The following is a 25,378-nucleotide window of genomic DNA, read 5'->3' on the forward strand; positions in this document are numbered from 1 at the left end:
TGATTTACATTTAAAACATTTAGTTTTCAGTTAAGAACATTTCAAAGGAAGGTTACTGTGAAGGCCTTATGCTAAATCAGACATATTGGAAAAGAGGAATATATTCAACAACAACAAAAAAAGTATAACTATCCAAAAATGTCACTGTGAATTTGATACCAAAAATTTACCAGAAATGGGAGAACGAATTTAAAAAATTGGCCTGTCTTACAGTGATAAACTCTTTATACGAGCTTGATTTTTATCCTACTATGAAAGATAGATATATAAAGCAAAAATGTATATGACTGGGACAAAAGAAAAAAGATCAGTGTGAATGCAGGAATTAACTGAAGTGTAAACAACACTTTTCCCTAACAGAAGAACATTTTTTAGTCTTCAAGAAACGGGAGATCAGAATTACGGAATTTTTAATTATTTTTAAGTAATAAGGCCTCATTAATAAAACACTGCTAGACAATTTTGAACAGTCCAACCTCCACTCCACACCAAAAAGTTCTCAGATAAAAAATACGAGAGAATTTTCCCCTCTATGGTTATGATATACAGGACATTCTATTAAAATGTGGGTGAAAAAAATACAACAATGAAACAATTCCTGGTCTCAGTATGTAAATATACAGCAAGTACACATCTATTTGCAAAGTAGTAAAAAAAATAATTTTAAGAAGGATAGTAAAGGATACTGCCAATAGCAAGAGAGGCTTCAAGAAAGGACTTCTGCAGGAGATGCTCAGTTGTCCAAAAAGGTAAACTAGGAATATTCCAGGGTAAACCTAAATGGCAATTTCATTATAAATTTAGAGGAGCACTGATCAGTCACAAATACAGGAGGAAAAATGACACATATATGAAACAAATTATAGCCCACTTTGCCTATCAGGGAAATGATTGTGATGACAATAATAGCTAGCAATTTTACAGTATTGTGCCATGTGGGAAGCATAGTGGCAAAATGGATGAAATGCAAGGCCTCAGGCCAGAAAGACTTATCTTCTTGAGGAGAAATCTGACTTCAAGATATATACTAGCTATGTGATTCTGGACAAGTCACTTAAGCCTATCTCCCTCAGTTTTGTCATCTGGAAAATGAACAACAAGAAAAAATGACAAAATATTCCAGTATCAGGGGCAGCAAGATGGCTCAGTGGGTTAAGAACCAGGCCAGGAAACGGGAGATCCTGGGTTTAAATCTGGCTTCAGATACTTCCTAGCTGTGTGTCCCTGGGCAAATCACTGAACCCCCATTGCCTGTCCCGTATCACTCTGCTGCCTTTGAACAAATATATAATATGCAATATTTATTTAAAGATGAAAAGTAAAGTTTCTTTAAAAAAAAAACGATTCTAGTATTTTGGGGGAAAAAATCCAAAGAGGGTTCTGAAATGTCCAACACAACTAAAAAGAAGTGAATAAAAATACACCAGGCATTATTATCTCACTTACTCCTCACAATAACCCCAGGGGTACCTATTGTCATCCCACATTCAAGAATCTCACAACTTTAGTAAGTATCTAAGGCCAAATTTGAACTCAAGTTTCTTGACTGCTTGCTCAGCATTATTTCTTTTTTTAATTTAATTAGATGATTTAGAATATTTTTCCACAGTTACAAGACTCATGTTCTTTCCCACCCTACCCCTACGCCATCCCATATCTGACCTGCAATTTAACAAGTTTAACAAGTTTCACTGATCAAGACCTATTTCTATATTATTAATATTTGCACTAGGGTGATCATTTAGAGTCTATATCCCCAGTCATATCCCCATCGACCCATGCGGATCAACCAGTTCTTTTTCTTCTGTGTTTCTTTTCCCACAGTTCTTCCTCTGAATGCGGATAGTGTTCTTTCTCAAAAGTCCTTCCAAATTGTTCTGGATCACTGCATTCCTCCCAGTAGAGAAGTCCATTACATTTGATTATACCACTAGGTTCTCCTGGTTCTGCTCCTCTCACTCTGCATCAATTCCTGGAGGTCGTTCCAGTCCCCATGAAATTCCTCCACTTTATTATTCCTTTGAGCACAATAGTATTCCATCACCAACATATACCATAATTTGTTCAACCATTCCCCAATTTAAGGGCATCCCCTCATTTTCCAATTTTTTGACACCACAAAAAGCACAGCTATGAATATTCTTGTACATGTCTTTTTCCTTATTATCTCTTCGGGTACAAACTCAACAGTGCTATGGCTGGATCAAAGGGCAGATAGTCTTTTAGTGCCCTTTGGGCATAGTTCCAAATTCATGCCCACCATTCCTAACTAGTGTATCATCAGCTATTTCATGTTATATGAAGTACTTAATCAGTCCCCACCACAAAATCTTTTGGCATGACACTAATTAGGGTGTGGTACAAAGAAACTATTTTGATAGAAATAAGATAAGCTTATGAGAGACAGAACCAAATCTTGCAGGAAACTGGGATTCACAAAGATGGAGGTAACAAAATATCAGATGCAAATCTTGGGGTACAGCTGCTGCAAAGGAAAGGAGATAATAAGAGAGCATTTTCTATGAAGAATATCAAGTAGACCAATATAGTCAAAACATAGGCTAAGGAAAAAGAGTATAACAAGAAAATGGAAGAAGTCAGGTCATAAGGAACTTTTAAATGCCAACAGAATATATTTTTAATATGAAAGGTTAATCGGAAGTTGAAGTAATTAAATGAGCATAGTACAACAAGGCAGGCCCCAACCGAACAATAGAACTTGGATACACCTAAGGCAGTAGCAAAGGCTCATAGAACTCTCAGCAGGAGGGGTGGGGATGGGGATGGAGGGGTCCTCAACAACTTCTCATGAGCAGAAAAGGGTCCCTTTGCTGTCACTGGGTGTAAGACTCTTGTCACATTATTCATACTCAGCACCAGGTTGCAGGTTTGGGAAGCTGTCAAGGTGTGAGGGGAAGCATTAACATACACCAGGATTCATAGCCACAGGGTAGCAAAGGACGATGATCATAGTTTTAAAGAGTAAAAGAGTGATTCTGATTACTAACAGAGTTGAGCACAGAATGGGATGATATTAAACACAAATCCCTATATATCATAGAACCTATGGGTCACCAGTGCAGGCTCTGAAGACAGTTGCACAAAGAACCTGAAACTTGAAGAAAGGCTCCCTTCAACACAATTACAGAGTCCAAGTTTAAGTGTTTTAAACTAAAAGAAAAAGGCAGGAAAATTAGCAAAAAAAAAAAAGACAGAAAGAAACTTAACATAGAAAGTTATTTTAGTGACAGGGTAGACTTAAACAATTTGCTATGTAAAGCCTCTAAGAAAAATGTTAATTGCTCAAATCACAAAAAAGAATTAAGAGAAGAGCATAAAAAGGATTTTGAAAATCAAATGAGAGGTAGAAGGAAAAATGGGAAATGAAATCAATGATACAGGGAAATCATTTGTTAAAGGAGACAGACAGACAGACACACACACACACACACACACACACACACACACACACACACCTGAATAAATAAATACCTTAAAAAAAAGGTCAACTAGTAAAAAGAGACAAAAATTCAAAGAGACTGCCTTGAAAGGGAGAACTAGCCAAATGGGAAAAGATATACAAAAATGAACTGAGTAGAAAACTTTCTTGGAAGATAGAATTGGCCCTTTGGGGAAAAAGAGGCACAAAAATTCACTGAGGAAAACAACACTTTACAAAGTAGAATTAGCGAAGCAGAAAAGAAGTTAAAAATGCTTACTCAAGAAAATGATGCTTTAAAAATTAGCACTGGGGAAGTGGAAGTTAATGACTCCATGAGATATTAAGAAAAATCAAAGTATAAGAAATGTAAAATATCTCATGGTAAAAAAAGAAAAACTGAACTAAAAAAATTAAACCAACAAATAATTTAAGAATTTTGGACTACTTGAGAAATATAATTTTAAAAAAAGTTTGGACATCATCTTTCAAGAAATCATAAAGGAAAACTACTTTGATATTCTAGAACCAGGGGATAAAAAAGAAATAATTGAATCTACGAATCACCATCTGAAAGATCAGAAAGATCACTCCCAGGAATATTCTAGTCAAATTACAGAAGACCAAAATTAAGGAGAAAATAATTCACATATAGTGGTGCCACCATCAGAAATTAGCAACTTTCACATTATGTAAGCTTAGAGCCTAGAAGAGGATATTCCAGAGGGCAAAAGAGCTTGGACTTCAAGCAAGAATCATTTATCCAGCAAAATTGAGTATAATCTTTGGCAGGGGGGAGGGGAGAGAAGAATTTGAACAAAAATATTTTTAGCAGCACTTTTTGAAGAGGCAAAAAAAATGGAAAGTATGTCCATTGGAAAATGGAAAATGGTTGAGCAAGTTGTGGAATATGACTGTAATGGAACACTATTGTACCTTAAGAAATGACAACAAAATTAGTTCAGAAAAAACTAGAAGACTTATACAAACAGATACTAAATGAAGTAAGCAGAATCAGGAGGGTATTGGAGGTTCTTTTACTAAGGTACTTAAGGAAAAGGAAAACAACTAGAACAGTAACACCAAGAAATAAGGCTAAAGGAGAGACTCAATTCTCACTCCTCTTCCCCCCACCTACTTCCTGTTCTTTTGTTGGTCTTAATGGCTATTCAACTTTGGTAGTTTTCAACAGACTAATTTCACTTTAAAATATTGAAAAAATGGGATTTATTTTGAAGGAAGAAAAGGTAGAGAGTTGAGATAGGGTAGAGGGAATTTATGGTTTCCCTAATCTATTATAAATTCACTATAAAGAAAGTAAACGTTGAATTGTCTTTAAGGGGATATTGTTAATGACTTGAAAAGATCCTAAGAGCTATGCCCAAAATCTTTCAAGGAGAAATCAATAGCCAGAAGTTTAGAGTAAATCTTCTCTGCCAGTTTCTTCCTCAGAGTCTCAAGGAAGAAGTGAGAAAATCAGTTTTTGTGCCAGCTTATTTAAACTGCCTTCTTCCTGGCCACATTCTTCTTTGGAATCTTCTTCATTGACAGGTCTTCAAACTTCTATTTTTGCAATTGCTTGCAAGTCTTTCTCTAGCAGGAATCAGCTCTTCACAGAAGACAACTGCATACAGTAACAGAAAAACTAAATGATGATGAACTGTGAAGAGTTAGGCTATTACAACCAATGTAAAATTACAATATAATCACAAAGGATTCATGATAAAAAAAAATCATTGGCACAGTTGAAAAGGGAAAATCAAAGCAAAGTATCTTCTACTTTATTTCCTTTGTGATTTTTTAATTTGTTTGATATGTGTTTTCTTTTAAAGCATAAGTAATGTGGAAATATATAAAGCAGCAATATAATTTGTTTCAGACTATTACTGCCTTGGAGTTGGGGGAAGGCGGCAGAAAAAGAGAGAATAAAAATCATAAAGTTTCAGGAAATGATTGTCAAATTGTTTCTCCAGGTAATTTTTTAAAATAATTAGAAATTTTTTTAAAACATAAATCAGGAATTTGGAGAATTCTGTGTTGAGGTTGGGAGAAAAGAAAAATACTTCCACTATAGAGCTACTAAGATATGAAGTCAATGGAGACAGAACAACATGAGTTAAAATAGAGTCTCAGACACTTATTAGCTGTGATACCCTCTGCTTGTTGTAGTTGTTGTTGTTTTAGTAGTAGTAGTAGTTGGAAAACCAATAAGTGTCAGGAAAACCTGGAAATAAAAGAGTATGAAGGGGAAAAGAGTGAAAGTGACCAAAAAAAGACACTTAGAATGAGAATCAAGAAAAGGTCATGAGATTATCAGGATACTGTTAATTTAAGAAAAAGCAATTTTGGTTGAATGGGGAGATCAAAAGCTAGATGGTAGAGTTAAAAAGAGAATGAAAGGGAAAGGAAGTAGAGTATCTATTGTCCATGAACTGCTCAAGGACATTAGGCTCAAAAGACAGAAGAGACATACGTTCATATCTATTAAGAGGTGGATCAGGAGGAAATTACTAAGCATATGTGTATATATGAATGCATATAAATATATGTGCAGGTGTAGTGTGTGTGTGTGTGTGTGAATGAAAACACACACAAACACACAATCTTAGTGAGGTGACATAGTGAATAAAGGTCTGGGCCAGGAGTCAAATTCAAATTTAAATCTAACCTCAGCACTTTATCAGCTGTGTGACTCTGGGCAAATAACATGAACAAATCTCAGTTACTTTATCTATACAATAAGTTAGAGAATGGAGAGCAAATCACTCCAGTATCATAGACAAGGAAATCTCAATAGCGTCATGAGCAGCTACAAGGAAAAATTTGACAGTCTGGAGCAACCACTGTGATAAGTGAGGAAATGGGATAATTAACATGGTGTAAAAGGATTGCTTTGCAGTCATAAGAGTCCAGTTAACGTTTTTTGTGGATACAATTAACATTGTTTTATAATTTCCATAAACTTCACTCAGCATCACATGTATAGAAATAAAGGTAGAAGTGATCCATGGCTAAGATTTTCAGGGTAAGTTCAGTAATATGATGAAAGGAAAAGGGTCTTGAGAAGGGAGTTTAGAGCTGAAGTAGCACCCAAGAAGTAAAGAGGAAGAAGGGCAACAGTGTAGGTTTGAAAAAAAATGGAAAAGAAATGAGAGGTCAAAGATATGGAGGTCAAATTGTTAGGGAAAGGGAAGGCTGAGAAAGAGGTGTATAGATGAAGAGATATGGGAAAATTAAGGAAAATGCGGAACATGGAAGTATTGCATATCTGGGAAAGATAAGATGAAATATATTTTGATAACACTACCTCAGGGTATGTGGTTGATAGGGATAAAAGAATATCTGGAGAATGAGAAAGTTAAGGGCGTTTAAAGGAATGTCAGCATGTATATTGAGTTCCACTAGCTTGAGAAAGAAATGAAGAGGGGATACGGGAAGGGTATAAACTACTGAGTGCCAAGCACTGTGTTAATTGACAAATATGATGTCTTTTCATCTTTACAACAATCCTGTGAGATGAATGCTATTGTTATCTCCATTTTATAATGAAGGAAATTGAAAGGGGTGAGTGGGGGAGACTCAGTAACTTAAGCAGGAACACACAGTTAGTGTCTCAACTTAAGACTTCCTATTTCACAGGCCTAACAGTCCAGCCAGTATACACTGTGCAACAAGCTGCATCTAAGAGGCGGCCTTTCTGCATCAGGACTGAAGTCACAGAAGAAAAAACAGAAGTGACCCAGAAGGTAATATATAGCACCTATAAGAAATTTATGAAATTATCAAAACCAAAGGAAAAAGGTTATTTAATAATGATAATAGAGGAATAATTTTTTTAAACCCTTACCTTCCGTCTTGGAGCCAATACTGTGTATTGGCTCCAAGGCAGAAGAGTGGTAAGGGCCAGGCAATGGGGGTCAAGTGACTTGCCCAGGGTCACACAGCTGGGAAATGTCTGAGGCCAGATTTGAACCTAGGACCTCCCGTCTCTACGCCTGGTTCTCAATCCACTGAGCTATCCAGCTGCCCCCTAGAGGAATAATTTTTAAGTGCAAAAGGGAAGCAAGAATCTAACAGTGGAGCAGGTTTAACACGAGAGGCAGTAGGAAATTATTTAAGGGCAGCCCCTGATATAAATAGAGACCAAGTAGGAACTCAAATCTCAGTGACATCAAAAACACGAGAAAAGTGGACAAAGAAAAGATTTAAGATGAAGGCAAATTTGTTGCCCATGATCAGTCACATTAGAGAACACAGTAAAGGACATGAATGACTTTAGAGAAGAACTTAGGGAGTCAGGACATTAAGGAAAGAAATTAAGGGATTAGAAAAAGGGATACCAAAAAGTGTTTTGAGTAATTACATCAGGAGGTTCAAAATCCCTAGGGATGTGGAGGGTAGGATGAGAGGGGTAGTGTGTTAATCATGTAGTAATCAATTTAGGTAGATGATCAGAAACCATAGAAGTTTAGATTCTGGGTGGAACAAATCTCAAAACTTTAAACAATACAAATAACAGAGCTAAAGGAATATTGTTATGCCGTGCCCAGAAGTCAGGAGACCAAGCTGATAATCAGATGAAATGAACTTTCTCCACTTCCATGGAAGAGAGAAATCGAAAAGTACTTAACACAATGATGTTCCACCTCCTCCTCCTACACGAAAGCAGGAGACCAAGGAGACTTAACATGTGAAAATAGCACTTCCTCCCCATACCAGAAAAGTAGGAAATTGGTTTAAAATAGAATATTTCTCCCCTGCCCCCAGGAGGAACAGCATGTACAAGTTCTTAATAGACTCTACTCGAGAGTTTCCATCTCCACAATTCTTATTTTTCATATAACTACAATGTACTCTCAGTCTGGAATGCCCCTAGGCTTCAAACTTTTGACTCATACCTTTGCCATTCTTAAGAAACAAATTCAACTGGAGGAATTCCATGTGAAATAGAAAGACTTCCAGGAACTGATACAGAGTGAAATAAGCAGAAGAAGGAGAACATTATATATAGAGACTGATACACTGTGGTACAATCGAAGTAATGAAGGTCTCTACAGGCAGCAATGCAATGACCTAGGCCAATGCAAAGGAATTTATGAGAGAGAACACTATCCACATACAAAGAAAATTTTGTGGGAGTAGAAACACAGAAATCATGTTGGTACGTGATTGGGGATGTTGACTTTAATAATATGGAAATCCATTTTGAACACTGATACATGTATAACCCACTGGAATTGCTCAATAGCTCCGGGAAGGGGAGGGAAGATGAGAGGGAAAGAACAAGGATCATGTAACCAAAGAAAACTATTCTAAATTAATTAATTAATTCAAAATAAAATGAAAAGAAATAAAGAAAAAAAAGGATTAAGTTCAAGCCTCTCCTTGAACCATATGGATTTAATCAGAGAATCTTGGTTCAAATTTGGAATCTCTTAGTTATACCAGTATAACCTTGGGCAAATCACTTTTGGTTTCACGTTCCATTCTTTATTATAAATATTAGGATAAGACAAGATAATCACTAAGATTCCTTTAAGTTCTAAAATATTCTATGGTACTAAGGGTTCATTCTTGGCATTCTTACATGTTTTGGCAAAGAAAGGAAATTCAATATCAAAATATTAAGATTTACAAATAAACATCTAAGGCAGAAATCAAAGTTATTTTTGCAAGATATTCTATATAGAAATGAGATTTAATAACAAACTTCAGGAATATGAAAATATTTTGTATAAGAATACGACTAGTCTTCTATGTTAAATGGAAGATGAAATAGGGTGAATTAAATTTAAATTACAGCCTAACGGATTTTCATTAGATTTGCTAAAGAGTCTTCTGAGACTGAAAACTGTTAAATCCTGGGATAAATCATTAGGAAAAACTAGATTTGATAAAGAACTATCTACAAGTTAACTGAATAAAGCATAAAGGGAAAATAATAAAAAATAATAAAATAATATATAATATAAATATAATAATATAATAGAAATAGAAATAGAAAAATCATTATACATTATAGCATAACGATATAGGCATACTTTTTAAATGTTACTAATCACATATTCTGCATATAATGTAGATAAATTAACAATACATGGTGGCATGCAGATTGTAGAATATATAGACTATCATTCTAAATTTTAAAATAATCTCATTCATAATCCTAAGGAAAGAGTTATGAATCTAACGAGTTATTTTCGCGCATGTGCGCGTGTATGTGTGTGCGTGTGTGTGTGTGTGTGTGTGTGTGCACGTGTGTGTGTGTGTGTGTAGAGAGACAGAGACGGAGAGGGAGAGAGAGAGAGAGAGAGAGAGAGAGAGAGAGAGAGAGAGAGAGAGAGAGAGAGAGAGAGAGAGACAGAGAGAGAGACAGAGAGACAGAGAGAGACAGAGAGAGAGACAGAGAGACAGAGAGAGAGAGAGACAGAGACAGAGACAGAGACAGAGACAGAGACAGAGACAGAGACAGAGACAGAGACAGAAAGAGAGAGAGAAATCTTGAGATCAGGGAGTTTTTTTTAATGTTTTAGTAAAATTGATTTGGAGGCAATGTTTAAGTGAGCATGGAGGGGTGGCTAGAGATTACAGAGATAAAAATTCTAATGAAATGTGTTTGTAGACAAAATATCTTGCCACAACATAATCGACTGAATCAATGTGGAAAATACTTCCATGCTATTTCCTTTTAACGCAACAAGTTAAGTACTCCTACCACATTAAAGGATCAAGATATAGCTAACAATATGTCATTTATACATTAAAACCTTACTATGAGAGACTATATCTTGTGAATTTTTTAATCAAAGAGGCAGGAAGTAGCTCTCTTACAAATGTAAGATAGGAAAAACATACACATACTATTTCAGGACATAATGACTTTGTAGACTTTTGTGGATATGTTTTTCATAGCATTTTTTTAATGTAATTTACTAATTGTCATAAAATTGACTGAGAAACATAGAATATAAAAGATATTTTTTAAGTAACTATGCAGGGCTAAATGTGCCACTGAATGACTGTCTTTTGAAAAGTGTGTTTAGGGGGCAGCTAGGTAGCTCAGTGGATTGAGAGCCAGGCCTAGAGAAATGAAGGAGATCCTTTGTTCAAATCTGGCCTCAGACACTTTCTAGCTGCGTGACCCTGGGCAAATCACTTAACCCTTATTACCTAGCCCTTACCATTCTTCTACCTTAACAGAAGATGAGGTGTTAAAGCACGAAAAAAAGAAAAATGTGTTTATAGCCATATGAAAATTATGTAAGAGTGGGCAACTGGGTGACTCAGTGGATTTAGAGACAGGATGAGAGATGGAAGGTCCTGGGTTCAAATCTGCCCTCAGACACTTCCTACCTTTGTAACCTTGGGCAAGTCACTTGCCTAGCCCTTACAACTCTTCTGCCTTAGAACTAATGCACAGAATTGATTCTAAGACAGAAGGTAATGATTTTTTTTAATAATATGAGAATGTACAAAAGTGAAAACTACAAAAATCATTCTTGTCCTAACCTTGAAACAAAAATTGTGATATATATTTATTTTTAATGTATTTATTGTGGTGGTGGTGAATATGTTTTAATGTGAGAAGAAAAATTGGATTAAAATATAATTAATATTGAATAAAATATTAATGGAGTTCTCAAGTCATCTATATGAAGGATAAAAGGAAGTAGATATGGTACTTGCCCAGAAGAAGCTTATAATGTAGAAGATATGCCCAGGAATGGGGCAGTGACTCATTTTCTATCCTTCATCCCAATTTGCGATAACCAGTGCAAGAATCTGACATCAAAGACGAACCAGGAGTTCAGTTCCATGCATGGCCTCCTTGATTTCACAATGGTTGAGGCAAAGAGTAATCTATCAAAACCCACAACATGGTACAAGCTGATTAATAGACCCAAACTTGGGTCAGAAATTTGTAGAATTTAGACCAGAAGAGCAGTGAAGTTCCTTGTGTCTCCAACCACGGGATACAAGCTGGAAAAGCTTATAGGAGTACTGGCCAGAGGGGGAAAAAGATGAGAACAAGAAAATTCTAAATGAAAATACAGTTAGCATGCATAATTGGGAATGTGAAAAGAATGAGCTCACTGGTAAACAAATAATGGCCAAAAAAAATCAGAATGCTTGAGAAACCAGAATACAATATACTGTTTACAAAAGACACACTTCAATACACAGATTTAAATTAAGAAAAAGGAACAGAATACTTTATATCTATCATATTCAGAAAAAATTAGTTGTCCTTATTAATTATGCCCCATTTTTAATCCTATAGTGCTACTCTGCCTTGGATGCAAATCAAGCCATTGATTCTAAGATGGAAGGTAAGGATTTATATATAGAGAGAGAGAGACTAATTGGACTAGAATTCTATCAGGAATAAAATAAGGAAAATTAGGTATAAAACTATATTGGGAAAACTATAACTAAATGAATAATGCAATAACAAAAACCGTATGGCTTGAAGTAGATGGAAAAAAATACTTCAACAAGATACAAAGTCTATTCCTGCTTTTTAAAAAAAGTCAAGCAAGCATAGGGATAAAAGTAGCATTTCTTAAAATAGGTACCTCACTAAAATCTCTATCATGGAGATAGGCAAAAGTCTATCAAGTAAGACTAAGAATAAAAGATTAACATCATTACTCTTCAAAATTAAAAAAACAATACCAATGATAGTGATAAAAACAAGAAAAGGAAATTGTAGGAATAAGTATAAGCAAAGAGGAAATAAAACGATCTCTTTTAAAGAATAAGATGATGGTTTACTTCAAAAACTGTAGAAAATCAATTATAAAACTAACTGAAACAACTAATAATTACAGAAAAGGTACAGGATATAAAATAAACCAACACAAACATCCCCATTAATTAACACATTTGACATATATTAAGCAATTAATAAATATTTCTTTCCTTATTTTTAAATACCTACCTTCCAACTTGGAATCAATATTAATTAATTAATTAATTAATTAATCAGCATTAATTCCAAGGCAAAGAAGTGCTAAGGGTTAGGCAGAATCACACAGCTAGGAAGTGTCTGAGGCTAAATTTCAACCAAAGATCTCCTATCTCTAGACCTGTTTCTCAGTCTACTGACTTATACTTCCTTCCCTCTCAAAGAATAAAATGACATACTGTACATGGATGATGACAATTTGAGTACTGGTTTTGAAGAAGTATCCCTATATGATATAATGAGTTTTTTTTTCCTATTATAAAGGGGGAGGAGGCATGTTTTTGAAAGGAAGAGAAAATAAATGGTAATGAAGTAAAAAAACAAAATGAAATAAAAATTTAACTTCTTAAATAATTCATTACCCAGCTCAAAAATCTTGAGTCACTTCTCATCAAATTAAGTCTTTTTGTAAAATTAAACACATATCAGAAAGATAGGTTTCAAAAATTTAATAACATGTATATGTTTATGAATGTATATGTGTAATGTTATAAACATAACATTCACAACTAATATATATATAAGTAAATCTATAAAAAGATATGATTTTATAATAAAATAAAATTATGATTGTTGTTTATTAAATGTTTCAATTTACAGAAAATTATCATCTACTTCATATAATTTATATAAATTTACAGTTGAGTTTTAAATATACTATCTCTCCTGACACAACAGTCCTGGATTAGCAGAAAAGTATATATGATACCTACTTCAGAGATTCAAAAACTAAGGCTGAAAGAAGTTATATGATTTCCTTAATGTCTAGAACTACTTAGTAATGGAGCCATAATAAGAAAAACCATTTCTTTATGACAATAAACTGTTTAACATCTCTCAATCAGTTTCTCATGTGGAAAATAAGCAGACCTCAAATTCTGTGATTCCATTAAGCTATAATTATAACATTTAAATCTCCAGGCCAAATGATATATGACAGTATACAGTAAGTATCATGTAGCATAGTAAAAAGATCAAAAGAATCAAAGGACCCAATTTTTTTTGCATGATATATCTCTACAACCCAAAGGAAGTCACCAATATCTGGAGAGGTCCTGGATTAGACTAGATGATCTCTCAAGATAACTAACAACCAGCTCTAATATTCAATGACTCCATGATTCAATTCATTTTTCCAATAGCGAGGGAATAAGTAATGATTCTCTGGAAGATTCTCTGGAACAGCTCTGGAAGTCTGGACAGTCTATACATTCAGGATATTTGGGAGTGAATTGTGACTATAGAATAAAAACCAGCAGTGATTCAGATTTCAAAAAAATCAATAAAGTTTTAAACTAATTAATTCAGTGATCAAAATAGTCCTTTCTCCTTATACAGCAACTACCTTATCCAACTAATTAAAACATAGATGCACATTTTTTTATTTTAGGGAATTTTGCTTCCCTATATTTTCCACAAAAATGTGATAATGGAATAGAGAAAACAGAAAAGTAATAAGTCTAACATTGCATTGTAAGGTATATAGAATTGGGAACTAAACTTCTATATTTTCTTTTTTCATGGTTTTGAGCTCTTTATGGTCATGTTAGTGTCTACACTTAAGTCTAGTATCATAAACAATATTTGGTAATGACATTGATAAGACTAAAAATGGGACCAAACTTTTTTACCTTAAAACAAGATGGTCTCACAACATAATTTAAATGTGTAATGATGGGGAGCAGGGAAAAAGAACCATTGGGTTGAAATGGAATTGTTAGAGGTTGACAGTTGCATGAGGCAATAATGGCAGTTGGAAACTGAACAAGGACTTCTGGGAAATTCTCCTAAGCACGGAGTCCTGGGTGCAGAGACATAAAAGGGAATGAAAGGAAGAACTGTTCTTTGGGCCATTTTCAAGACACCTGTGGAGATTTCTGACACTGACAGAAATCTTAACATCACGGGTTCCTGTTTAAAACATTGCTGGTTCCTGTCAAGAAAACTTAATTTTTCTGAAGACTTTCATTCCATGAACTATTGAGATATTAGACTCAAATTGCTGAGCAGTGGTCTCCCCTTTTCTACCTCTCCCCTGCCTTTTACTTCAGTAATTAGATTATTTAGAAAAGATTTAAGGAGACCTACAATCTCTCAAACCTCTATCCCTTTACCCCAATCAACAATTAAATCAAATAAGCGGTCAGATAGCAATTTCAATCTCATTGATTTACATCTACAGAATAAGCCCATTGGGAGACTCCATCTTGTTGCCGGTTTTCAATAAGACACAAGGGAGAGGGGCTTGTGAGCACCCCAAAACAGGGAATATCTGGACTGGGGTCCCTCATACTTTTCCTTGTAGAGAAGACTTCCTTGCTGCCCTTGAGGGCCATCACAGAGGGGAGATTTCCATTTTGTCTCCCCCAAGTAATTCAGGGACTTGGGGGTAGTAGTGAAGGAAGCCATTTTCATCAACCCTTTCTTCACTGTCTTAACTCTCATTTCTCCATCTATGGAGTGTAAGTCCTCCAAAATTACAAATGTAATAAATATTATTTAATGACTGGTTTTGCCACTTGAGAGTTGAGGGTAGAGTTAATTGCAAAGATGATGAGATGTTACCAAGATATTCAGTTTGATCTATCTAATAGGCAATTGGTGATGTGGGACCAAAGATCTGGGAAGAAAATGGTAACTGAGAATAATCAGAATATATTTTGTTCATAAATTAAAATGTGAATTCAAAATTTGATTTAGTCTTATTAAAACAAAATATGACAATAGTTCAAAATTTTAAATGAAGGAACCAGTAAACGTTGATAATAAAGAATAAAAGCCAATCCTGAAAATGCTTCATGATTGTTCATATTTCTGAAAATGATATAAATTCAAGCTGAATTAAAAATGATCTGGGTAATTTGGTCATTTTGAGTTTATATTGATAAAGCAAAAAAGCATTAATTTTAATAACTCAACTATATCGGATTTTCAGAATAACACATGAGAATATTAATAAATAGGTATATCATTAATTTTGTAAATTATGTATTTAAACTTTAAAAATTATTATATTAAAGACTTATTAAATATTACATTGATTTTTAATATGGTACATTTAATTTTTTCCTAGTTACTTCTTCCAGGCAATGAACTATCAGTTTAGATTCCACAAAGTACTATTCATCTCTAGTTACACACAACATGGACACTTTTTTTGATAAAAAGAAATGTACATGAACAAAATTTTTGGATGAATTAACATCAGATATTCTGATAAATTACCCTAAAACAAGAAAGAAAAGCCAACTTCTACCTTCTTATTTTTATAAATCCTTACCTTCCGCCTTAGAATCAATACTATGTATTAGTTCCAAGGCAGAACAATGGTAAGGGCTAGTCAATGGGAGTTAAGTGACTTAACCAGGGTCACACTGCTAGGAAGTGTATGAGACCATATTTGAACCTAGGACCTCCCACCTCTAAGTCTAGCTCTCAATCCACTGAGCTATCTAGCTGACCCAGGAAAAAATACTTTCTAGAATCCATTATTTTATCTTCCTGTCCAAGAGCAGATTATACTTTCTCCATACTTCATTTTGTATAATTTTTATGTAAATCTGCCATAAAAGAGCAACAAAATCAATTATTTCTCTGGCTCTTTTAAAATTCTGTTGGTATCAGTATAATAAGAGAATTAAGAAGAGAAAAACTACGAAGTTCTTTGCATACATTATCTATATTATAATATGCAAAAGCATAGCACTCAAAATCCTAAATATATGTTGAACTCAAGACATTTGTGAGTGACATCCATCACCTTTGGCATATCATTGGCTCACTACATACTTGTGGATCAAGCATGTTTTTCGAGGCAAGAAAAGTTAACATAATATAAAATATTAGAAACTATGATACGTGGGTACAACATGAGAACAGCAGGGGCTTCCATTGAGTAAAATTCTGGAAGGCCTATAAAGACCACTCATCCCCCCAAAGCAAAGACTCTGAGGTAGCCATAGTGCAGCTAAAGTCAGACAAGTAGCTCCTCGCCTGAGGCTTCAATGCTTCACTCTCCTCCGTCTTTGCTAAAACTGGATGCTCGAACCATGTTGATATATGCATTCTCTGGGAATCTGAATTAGATGGTTACATATTGAGATATTGATGTATCAGCCTATAGAAAACTCTGTCTAGATTTGATGAGGTAAACCATATCCATTGTACAACCCTGTAATTATTTGTGAACGCTTACCTGATCTCTCAGACTCTCTATAAAACGGATCTCTCAGACCCTGAATAAAACTTGCCTTGAAAATCATCAGCTTTCCTAGCCCTCCAAATCCCTGCTTTGTTCTCTCTAATTTTCTCTTATTTCCTTTGCCCCTTTCTTGAAGAACCATCAATAAATTGGCAAGGAAAACTTGATAAAATACTTTATAAAATATTAGAATGCAATATACATTTATTAAATGCCTACCATGAACAGACTAGTGTGCCACAAAAAAAAATTAAAAATAAAATTGGTATTAAGGCATAACACTTTTCTTGAGAACTACTATGAAAGATAATTAAACTCCAAGAAAAACAAATTAAACACCCAAAAAAGTACATTTTAAGTGCTTTAATAACTAATAAAACAAAGTTTAACGTAGCATGACTACAACATGCTGGCCAGATTAACTTCATTTGCTTTTTTGGCAAGATTATATTACAGAAATGCTGTGGACATAATCAACTCAATTTTTTTATTATTTTAATGAAGCTTTCTAATATCATGTGAATCCATAAATCTACCTTTTTCCATGACATCCTTGGGTACCCATGTAACAAAGAAAAGAAGCTAAGGACAGTCTCCAAACAAAGGAGAAAAACCTGAATGAAGTAAACTTCCATATTTAAAATTGTTAATGTTCATAAATAAAATGAGGAAGATGGATTTTATCTCCTATCTAGAGCCAAGGTTGGTTATTAAAATCATTCAGTATTCATTTAAACTTTGGTGGTATTTTGATGATGTGATCATAACAATTGGGTACAATAAGGTCTTAGTTCTGCTTACTTCCCTCTACATCAGTACTTACAAATCATAGGAAAATAAATTTAGAACTGGAAGGGACCTTAAAGGCCACTAAGTACAACCCAATCATTTTACTAATTAAGAAAACGATGTTGAGCAAAATAATTTGAAACTCACAAATATTAAAGGTTTATGAGTCAAGTTATGAACTCAGAATTATCTGACTCTAAACTACCTTCTCAAGTTTTTTTCTAAATTATTCATATAGCAAAATAATTTCTTATAGCACAACAATATTCCATTACATTAGCTGACAATCTGCTCAGCCATATCACAATAAATGCCCAATTTTTGTTCTTTGAATATGGTATCTTGAGCTTTATTGCCTTGACTGGATTTACTTGGGGAAATATGCTCAGCACAAAGACCTCTAGATTAAAAATAAAGATACTTTAGTAAATTCTCTAGCATAATCCTGACTGATTAGGGCAAATCACAGTTTTAAATTATATTAGTGTTCCTTCTCTTTAAAAAAAAGTGGAATGGTTTCATATCTTAACATCTCTGCAAATGTGCTAAGTGTTTAAATAAAAGTTTTTTTAATTTGCATTTTGCATTATGTAAGAAGTGAGTACATTTCATGTGATTATAAATTTTAAGGTTCTACTTAAAAGAATTAACACCTTCCTTTTCAATATATATAAAATGGTGAATGATTCCTGAATCTTATATATTTCAGTCTAATGAACAACAGGAGAAAGAAACAGGAATAAAGTGAATGCCTGCCTTGGGCTAAGAAGAAGGAACAAGATTGTAGCAGAGGGCAAGAGAACTACAAGTGAGTTGGGATAACATCAAATACTTAAAGGAAAAGATCAGTGAAGTATAAGGAAAAATTAAAAGTATTACCACATTTGGAAATTTCAATATAACCTTCTACACATGGCCAGATCTTACTGTCCTAACCATTCTATAGAAACTTGGAGTACTTCACACACTATTTACCTGTCTTAACAGTTCTACCTCTTCCTTGAAGAAATGTAATCAAATAAATACTACCTTTACCTGCCTCTACACTTTACCACTTCTCCAAAAAATTAATAAAATCAATACCACAATTACCTCAGGAAAAAGTGTTTGCACTCATCATTTTTCTTGTTTTCCCCCATGCCATTTTGCTGGCCAATATCTCCATTTATGAGTGGTCTCCACAAATAAATAGAAGCTCCTCCAGGTATTAAATTTAATTTTTACATCTTTAAGAATTTATTTATTGAATTTATAAAATTATTTTCTATACTTTTAATTCCTCCTATTTTATATATTTTTAATTATTTTATTAAAACTTTGCATTTTCTTATTACTTCTTATATTTTGTCATTATCATAAAGAAGACCTATTTATTTTTGTGGGCTTATTCTGTAGCCTGAAACTTTATTAAAGCTACAAACTATATAGTTTCATTGTTAATTCCCTAAAAGTATCATACACATAGTAATTACTTCATAAATGGTTTTGTGATCATTGACACAGTCAAGTTAAAGATGAATAGAAATTTAGAAAATATACTAGGAAAGAACTATTCAGTAATTAATAGTAATAAAAAGGAATAGATACTTCTAAACAGGACTAGCAACATTTAAAAATTTTAAAAAACAACAACAAAAAAAAAAAGATAAATACAGGTGAAAAAAATTAAGCAAGTCCATGGTTGCCCAAAATGTAAAGAAAATTATGATTAAACAGTTTATCCGGAGAAATGGTAACATTTTAATGGAATATAAATAATTTAAACCTACATAAAAGAAAAAAGAATCACAGAAATAATAAATAATATCTTCAAAGTAAAAAAACACAGGAATCTTTTTGGGGACTACTTATATCACACTCTAATCAAGGAGAGGAAAAATAGATGAATAAATCAAGAATATCACGACACCAAAACAAAACAGAACAGCAATATCCAAAAAATTAACAACAAATACAAAAAAGAAAATCTAAAAACCAAGAGAAAAACTGTAATAAAAAAAAATTTGATTTATGAATTAAGATAAAAGTTCTTTTTGAAACATCTTGCAAAATAGGCAATTCATTGAAATATTAACCTTTTTTATATGGGAAAAAATTATAATTGCCTAAATTAAAACAAAAAATAAGATGATTCACATCAGAGGAAAAAAATTATAACCTATTTTTATTAATAAAACAGATGAAAGTAATGAATACTACAAATACATAAAATGACCAGATTAATAAAACAAGAAAAAAAATTGAAGAGCCAAACAAAAGGGGTTGCAGAAAAAAAAAACTAAGTCATGAATGGATATCCAAATTAAAAAAAAAAAAGCAGAAGGATTTTAAAGTTTTGACAGACACTGAAAGAAAAATTAATTCCAAAATTCTGTAAAGAGTATTTAAAATTAGGGCAGAAAGCATTCTATCAAAAGCCTTTGATAAGATATATAAGATTCCAGAACATAAACTATAAAGTAATAAAACAGAGAAAGGGAACTATTATTATTATGTGTCTCATCATTGCTAAAACACAAATATTGACTAAAAATCAGCAGAGGACATACAGTAAATAATAGTATGGGTTATGACCACATTAGATTTTTAATTAACTCAACAGCTTAGCTTCAAAAATGGGGAAAACTATAAATATAATAAACCATAATAACAAAAACAAGATAATTCACAAAATTATATATACAGATTAAAAAAAACTTTGAACAAGAAACCTAAATGTTATAATAAAGATATAAATTTTTGAACTACAAGAATAACATTTCCTTTCATCTTGAATAGTATCTATCTGGAATCAATGCATATAAATTATTTATAAGAAGAAATGGTAAGCACCTTTCCAGTAAGATCAAGGGTATTTAAAGTTGCACACTCTCACTATTACTCATTATAATTAAGTGTAAGATAAAATAGGAAGATAAAAGAAAGGCAGAAAGATACAAAATTATCATCTTTGCATATTATAATTTACATGAGAACCATGAGGAAAAAATTATCTCAAAACATTAATTAAGAAAAGGATATAAAACAAAACCACAAAAATAAAAAATTTCTTCATAATAGAAAAAACCCAGAGAATGAAAAATTAAAATTCCATTGAAAATAACTCTAAATCTATAAAATACTTACAAATCTACTCAACAAAGTCAGTTACATAGAAGTAACCACTACCAAAAAAGGATGAAAATGTAAAAAATAATTTTCATATTTAGTATCATATAAATCATTACATAGCAAAAGTTTTCTAGAGAGAAAATCATCTCTACAGGGAAAAATAACAGAATCTCAATGAAATAATGAAGAAGAAAAGGGAGAAAAGGAATAAAGAAAGCCTACGTACCTTATGTCAAACTATTATGAAATGATGAACATAAAATTTAAAATGATACAAGAACATAGAAAATTGATGCAAATTTTAAAAATGGCTTTTCCTCGAAAATAAATGGTTAAAGAATATGAGTAAGTAGTTCTCAAAAGAAGAAAAGGAATATTCAATAAACATGGGAGGAAATGATCAAAAATAACAAAAAATATGAGAAGCAAAAATGTAAGAAACTTTTGATATATCATATTCATCAGATTAGAAAGGACAGCAAAGAAAAAAACAATTATTGACCAAGAGGCTGAGGGTATAATAGGGATATTAATGTACTTTTCATGAAGTTATACATTCCTCCAATAATTATGGAAAGCAAATTGGAGCTATACCATAAATTCAGTAACCTGTGCATAATATTAAAAAAAAAAAACTTTTTACTTTAATGGCCAGGATAGCTCAAGATAAAAAGTTTTAAAGTTAATATTCATAATAAAAACAAAAATATCTAAAACAATATTTTCAACAAACACAGAAAAAGCCACTGAGAAAAGTACAACACTCATTTGCACTCAAAGAAAAAACTTACAAAAAAGGGACGAAAACTTTTTTTAATGCTTAACAGTATCTATTTAAAAGATTAGGGGCAGCTGGGTAGCTCAGTGGATTGAGAGTCGGGCCTAGAGACTGGAGGACCTGGGTTCAAATTTGGCCTCAGACACTTCCCAGCTGTGTAAGCCTGGGCAAAGTCACTTGACCCGCATTGCCTAGTCCTTACCACTCTTCTGCCTTGGAGCCAATACACAGTATTAACTCCAAGAAAGAAGGTAAGGGTTTAAAATTAAAAAAAGATTATATGCAATGGAAACAACAGAAGATTCCTCAAAAAATTTGGGAATTAATTAAAAATGTTACCTTACCTATTAGTGTTTGATAGGATTTTAGAAATGTTAACACATGCAATAAGAAAAGGGAGGAAAAACCCACAAAATGTCAAAGAAAAGATAAAATTATTCCTATTTCTCAAAAATATACAGTAAAAGTGGGAAAGGAAAAGAGTAATTGAAGAACATGGAGGGAAATGGCATATGCAAAGGAAGGTAGATTAGGGGAAAAAAGGTTAGAAGCATACTGAAAAAGATAAACAAGGCAGGAAATAGGATGTTAGAAAGTGAATAATAATGACCATTAATGGGAAGTACTAATACATAAAATTAAATCTTATTCAAGAGTGATTTAAAAAACAATCCATCAATATATTGTTTATGAGAAAAATACCTGAAAAGAAACAAAAAAATATAAAAATAAGGGGCTGCAGAACAAAATCTATTATGCTTTTTAGCTAACATTTAAAAAATAAATAAAACTAGAGGGAATAATTATATGACCAGAAATGAAACAAAAGGATAATTAAAACTAATTGAAAGAGATAAATGAGGAAATTATATTGTGCTCAAAGGTACCAAAGACAATAAATTCATATTAATAATAAAAATATATGCATCAAATGGCAAAGCAACCAAATTTTTAAAGAAAAATGAAATGAGTTACAGGATGAAATAGATACTAAAAGTATTGTGAAAAGGAAAAACAAGCTCTGGATTTTCTACCACTGATGTGGAACAGAAAGCAGTTGGAATGGTATTGACATGGAATAGATATTGGCAATGATGACAGTTGGTGGGAGAAGGGGTGTCTGGGAGAGTGACAGTTGCTCTCAAGTAGTTCTCTTTCCTGGCCCTCAGACTGGAAGGAGCATCTTCTCCCTGTCTCTGGATAGAAGTACCTCTTTTCCTGATTTTTCCCAACTGTGTACTTTACCTGGATACCTGTGATCATGTCATCAAACAAAAGGATTTCAGGGAAATGGTTTGAACTTAAGGCCGATCTTTAGGGGCATCCTCCCAAAAAGACAGGCCCAACCAATTCTGAAAGTCACATTTTCTTCCTCTTGCCGTCTTCTGATAAAGACTTTGAACTTAAGAAAGCTAGCACAGATATAGCAAACAGGAATAAAAGAAACCTTCCACAAGCCTGAGAGGCCTGGCCTCTGATAAAAAGGTGAGAGAGATGCAAACGCAATCTAGGGAAAAGTACAGGGAACCCCTATTCCCTCTTCCCTGATACCTTCCCAATCCAAACTTGTTATTAAATTCAACTTGATTTAAATAACCTGCAGTCAGATAAGAGGAGAACTACCATTTCAGGGGGGCAATAGAAGGAGCAGAACCTAAGGACAGCCATTCAACCATAAAAGGATAAACAGTCCCTAACAGGACTCCTTTCAGGCCACTTAGAGGGGCAGGGGAGGTGGAGGTGGGGGTGGAGACAGGGCTTATCCCTCAGGAGGGTTCTTGATTACCTGCCCCAGGTTATCTTCAACATCAATCAATAGAGAAGACATCCCCTCAGGCTATAATAGTTGGCCCATTTTTCAGGAACTCCATTGTTCAAAGACAGCCTATCAGCAGGAGGTATCTCTCTCCTTTTACCTCAACAGTATCCATATTCCTTCTGTTCCTGAGACTCCTCCATTCCCGGTTATAAACCCTTCCTTATCTCCTGTACCTCTTCCATCCTCTACAATTCCTTTAACTATTACACTATGCTAGTAGGGGATCTCATAATTCCCTCTCTCATTATCCGATAAAGCTAACCAAAAGATAAATAAGAAATAAGTTGAGATGAATACAATTTTAGAAATGTTATATATCATTAAATGATAAGATATAGATGAATATGAATGAGAACAGGAGTATGCCTTTTTGGGGGTTTTACATTGAAGCTTCACAAAAATTAACTATGTAATAAAGAATATAAAATCTCACAATCAAATGCGGAAAATAAACGCATCCTTTGCAGATCATTATGCAAAAGCAATTTCATTCTATAAGGGGCCATAGAAATACAGATAAAAATTAACTAGAGATTAAATAATCTAATACAAAAGAATGAGTGGGATATCATTCTTGAAATGAAAGTCAAAGAAGAACTAGGAAGTTTTCAGAAGAAGGAATCAAAGCCATATATAGTCACACGAATATGGGCCATAAACTACTATTTTTTTTTTTAAACCCTTACCTTCCATCTTAGAATCACTACTAGGTATTGGTTCCAAGGAAGAGGAGCAGTAAGGGCGAGGCAATGGAGCTTAAGTGATTTGTTCAGGGTCACACAGCAAGTGTTTGAGGTCAGATTTGAACTACAAACTACCATCTCCAGATCTGGCTTTCAATCCACTGAGCCACCAAATTGCACTCTCTATTAGAGAAATGATAATTAAATAACTCGGAGGCAGTACCTCATACCCATCAGATTGTCCAATGTGAAAAAAAAAAAAGGAAAATGATGATTGGAACAACATTGATGAAGTTGTGATCCAATATTTTGGAGAGCAATATTTAACTATATCCAAAAGACTATAAAATACTGTATAACCTTTGGTCTACCACCAATGCCATTATTAAGATATCTTTAAATTTTTTTAAGGGTAAAGGACCTATTTTCATAGTTCTTTTCATGGTAGCAAAGAATAAGAAATTATACAACTTTCCATGAAAATAAGGAAATGACTAAACAAGTTGTAGTATTTAAAAATGATGGAATACTATAATGCCATAAAAAAGAAAAAGGACTTCAGAAAATTCTGGAAAGACATACATAAAATGATGCAAAGAGAATTCAGCATAAATAAAAGAGCATTCTAAAAATTAACAGCAATTAAAAAAAAAAACCCTTAACTTCTGTTTTATAATCAATACTGTGTATTGGTTCTAAGGCAAAAAGATCAATAAGGGCTAGGCAATGGGGTTAAGTGTCTTGCCTAGGGTCACACAGCTAAGAACTGTCTAAGGCCAAATTTGAACATAAACCTCCCTTCTCTAATCCAGATTCTCAATCCACTAAGGCACCCAAATGGCCCCTAAAAGCGATGTTTTTTTATAACTGTGAATGGCTTAATTTTTCTCAGCAATTCTAGAGACCCATTATGAAAAATGCCATCTGCCCTGACAGAGAACTGAATGCAACTGAAGCATATTCTTTTTTTTTCTGTTAAGATCTCTTTCACATGATGACTAACATAGCAAAATGACTTAAGTAACTGAACATGAAAAATCTACATTCATAATGTCTTAGGGATAGGGGAGGGAATATGAGGGATATAGGAAGGTAGAGAGAATAGGAAAGAAGGAAAAAATTTAGGAAGAAACAATTAATGAATGTTAAAAATCATTTTTACATGTAATTGGATGAAATGTTATTTTAAAATAAAGCAATAGAAAAAAACAAATAGAAGTATTCAATAATTGAGAAACAGTAGAATAAATGAGATGCAGTCAAAGCAGTCACAGACAAAAATTAATCTCTCTAAACACTTAATATAATAACAAGAGAAAAACAGATCAATGAATTGGGCGTGCAAATTAAAAACAGAAAAAGAACAAATTAATAACACCAAACAAATTGGAAAACCTGAAAAAAAATCACTAGATTAACAAAACTTAAAGTAGGAAAACCAATGGACAAATGAATGAAACTAGGTCCTAGTTATAGGGAGGGAAATAATTTTAAATTTTGATTTTTTTAAAAGAAATAAAGAAGAATAAAGAATGAAAAATAAAAGAAAATGTGAAATATCTCATTTATAAAAACAATTGATGAAGAAAA

The 25,378-nt window shown here is 33.2% G+C and overlaps 1 protein-coding gene across 14 annotated transcripts in view; it reads right to left on the reverse strand.

The window, feature by feature from the left end:
* Positions 1 to 25,378, reverse strand: part of KDM4C (lysine demethylase 4C) — a 469,399-nt gene that overhangs the window by 265,820 nt on the left and 178,201 nt on the right. The window lies entirely within an intron of this gene.

This window comes from Monodelphis domestica, chromosome 7, assembly GCF_027887165.1.
Source record: "Monodelphis domestica isolate mMonDom1 chromosome 7, mMonDom1.pri, whole genome shotgun sequence".
NCBI lineage: Eukaryota > Metazoa > Chordata > Mammalia > Didelphimorphia > Didelphidae > Monodelphis > Monodelphis domestica.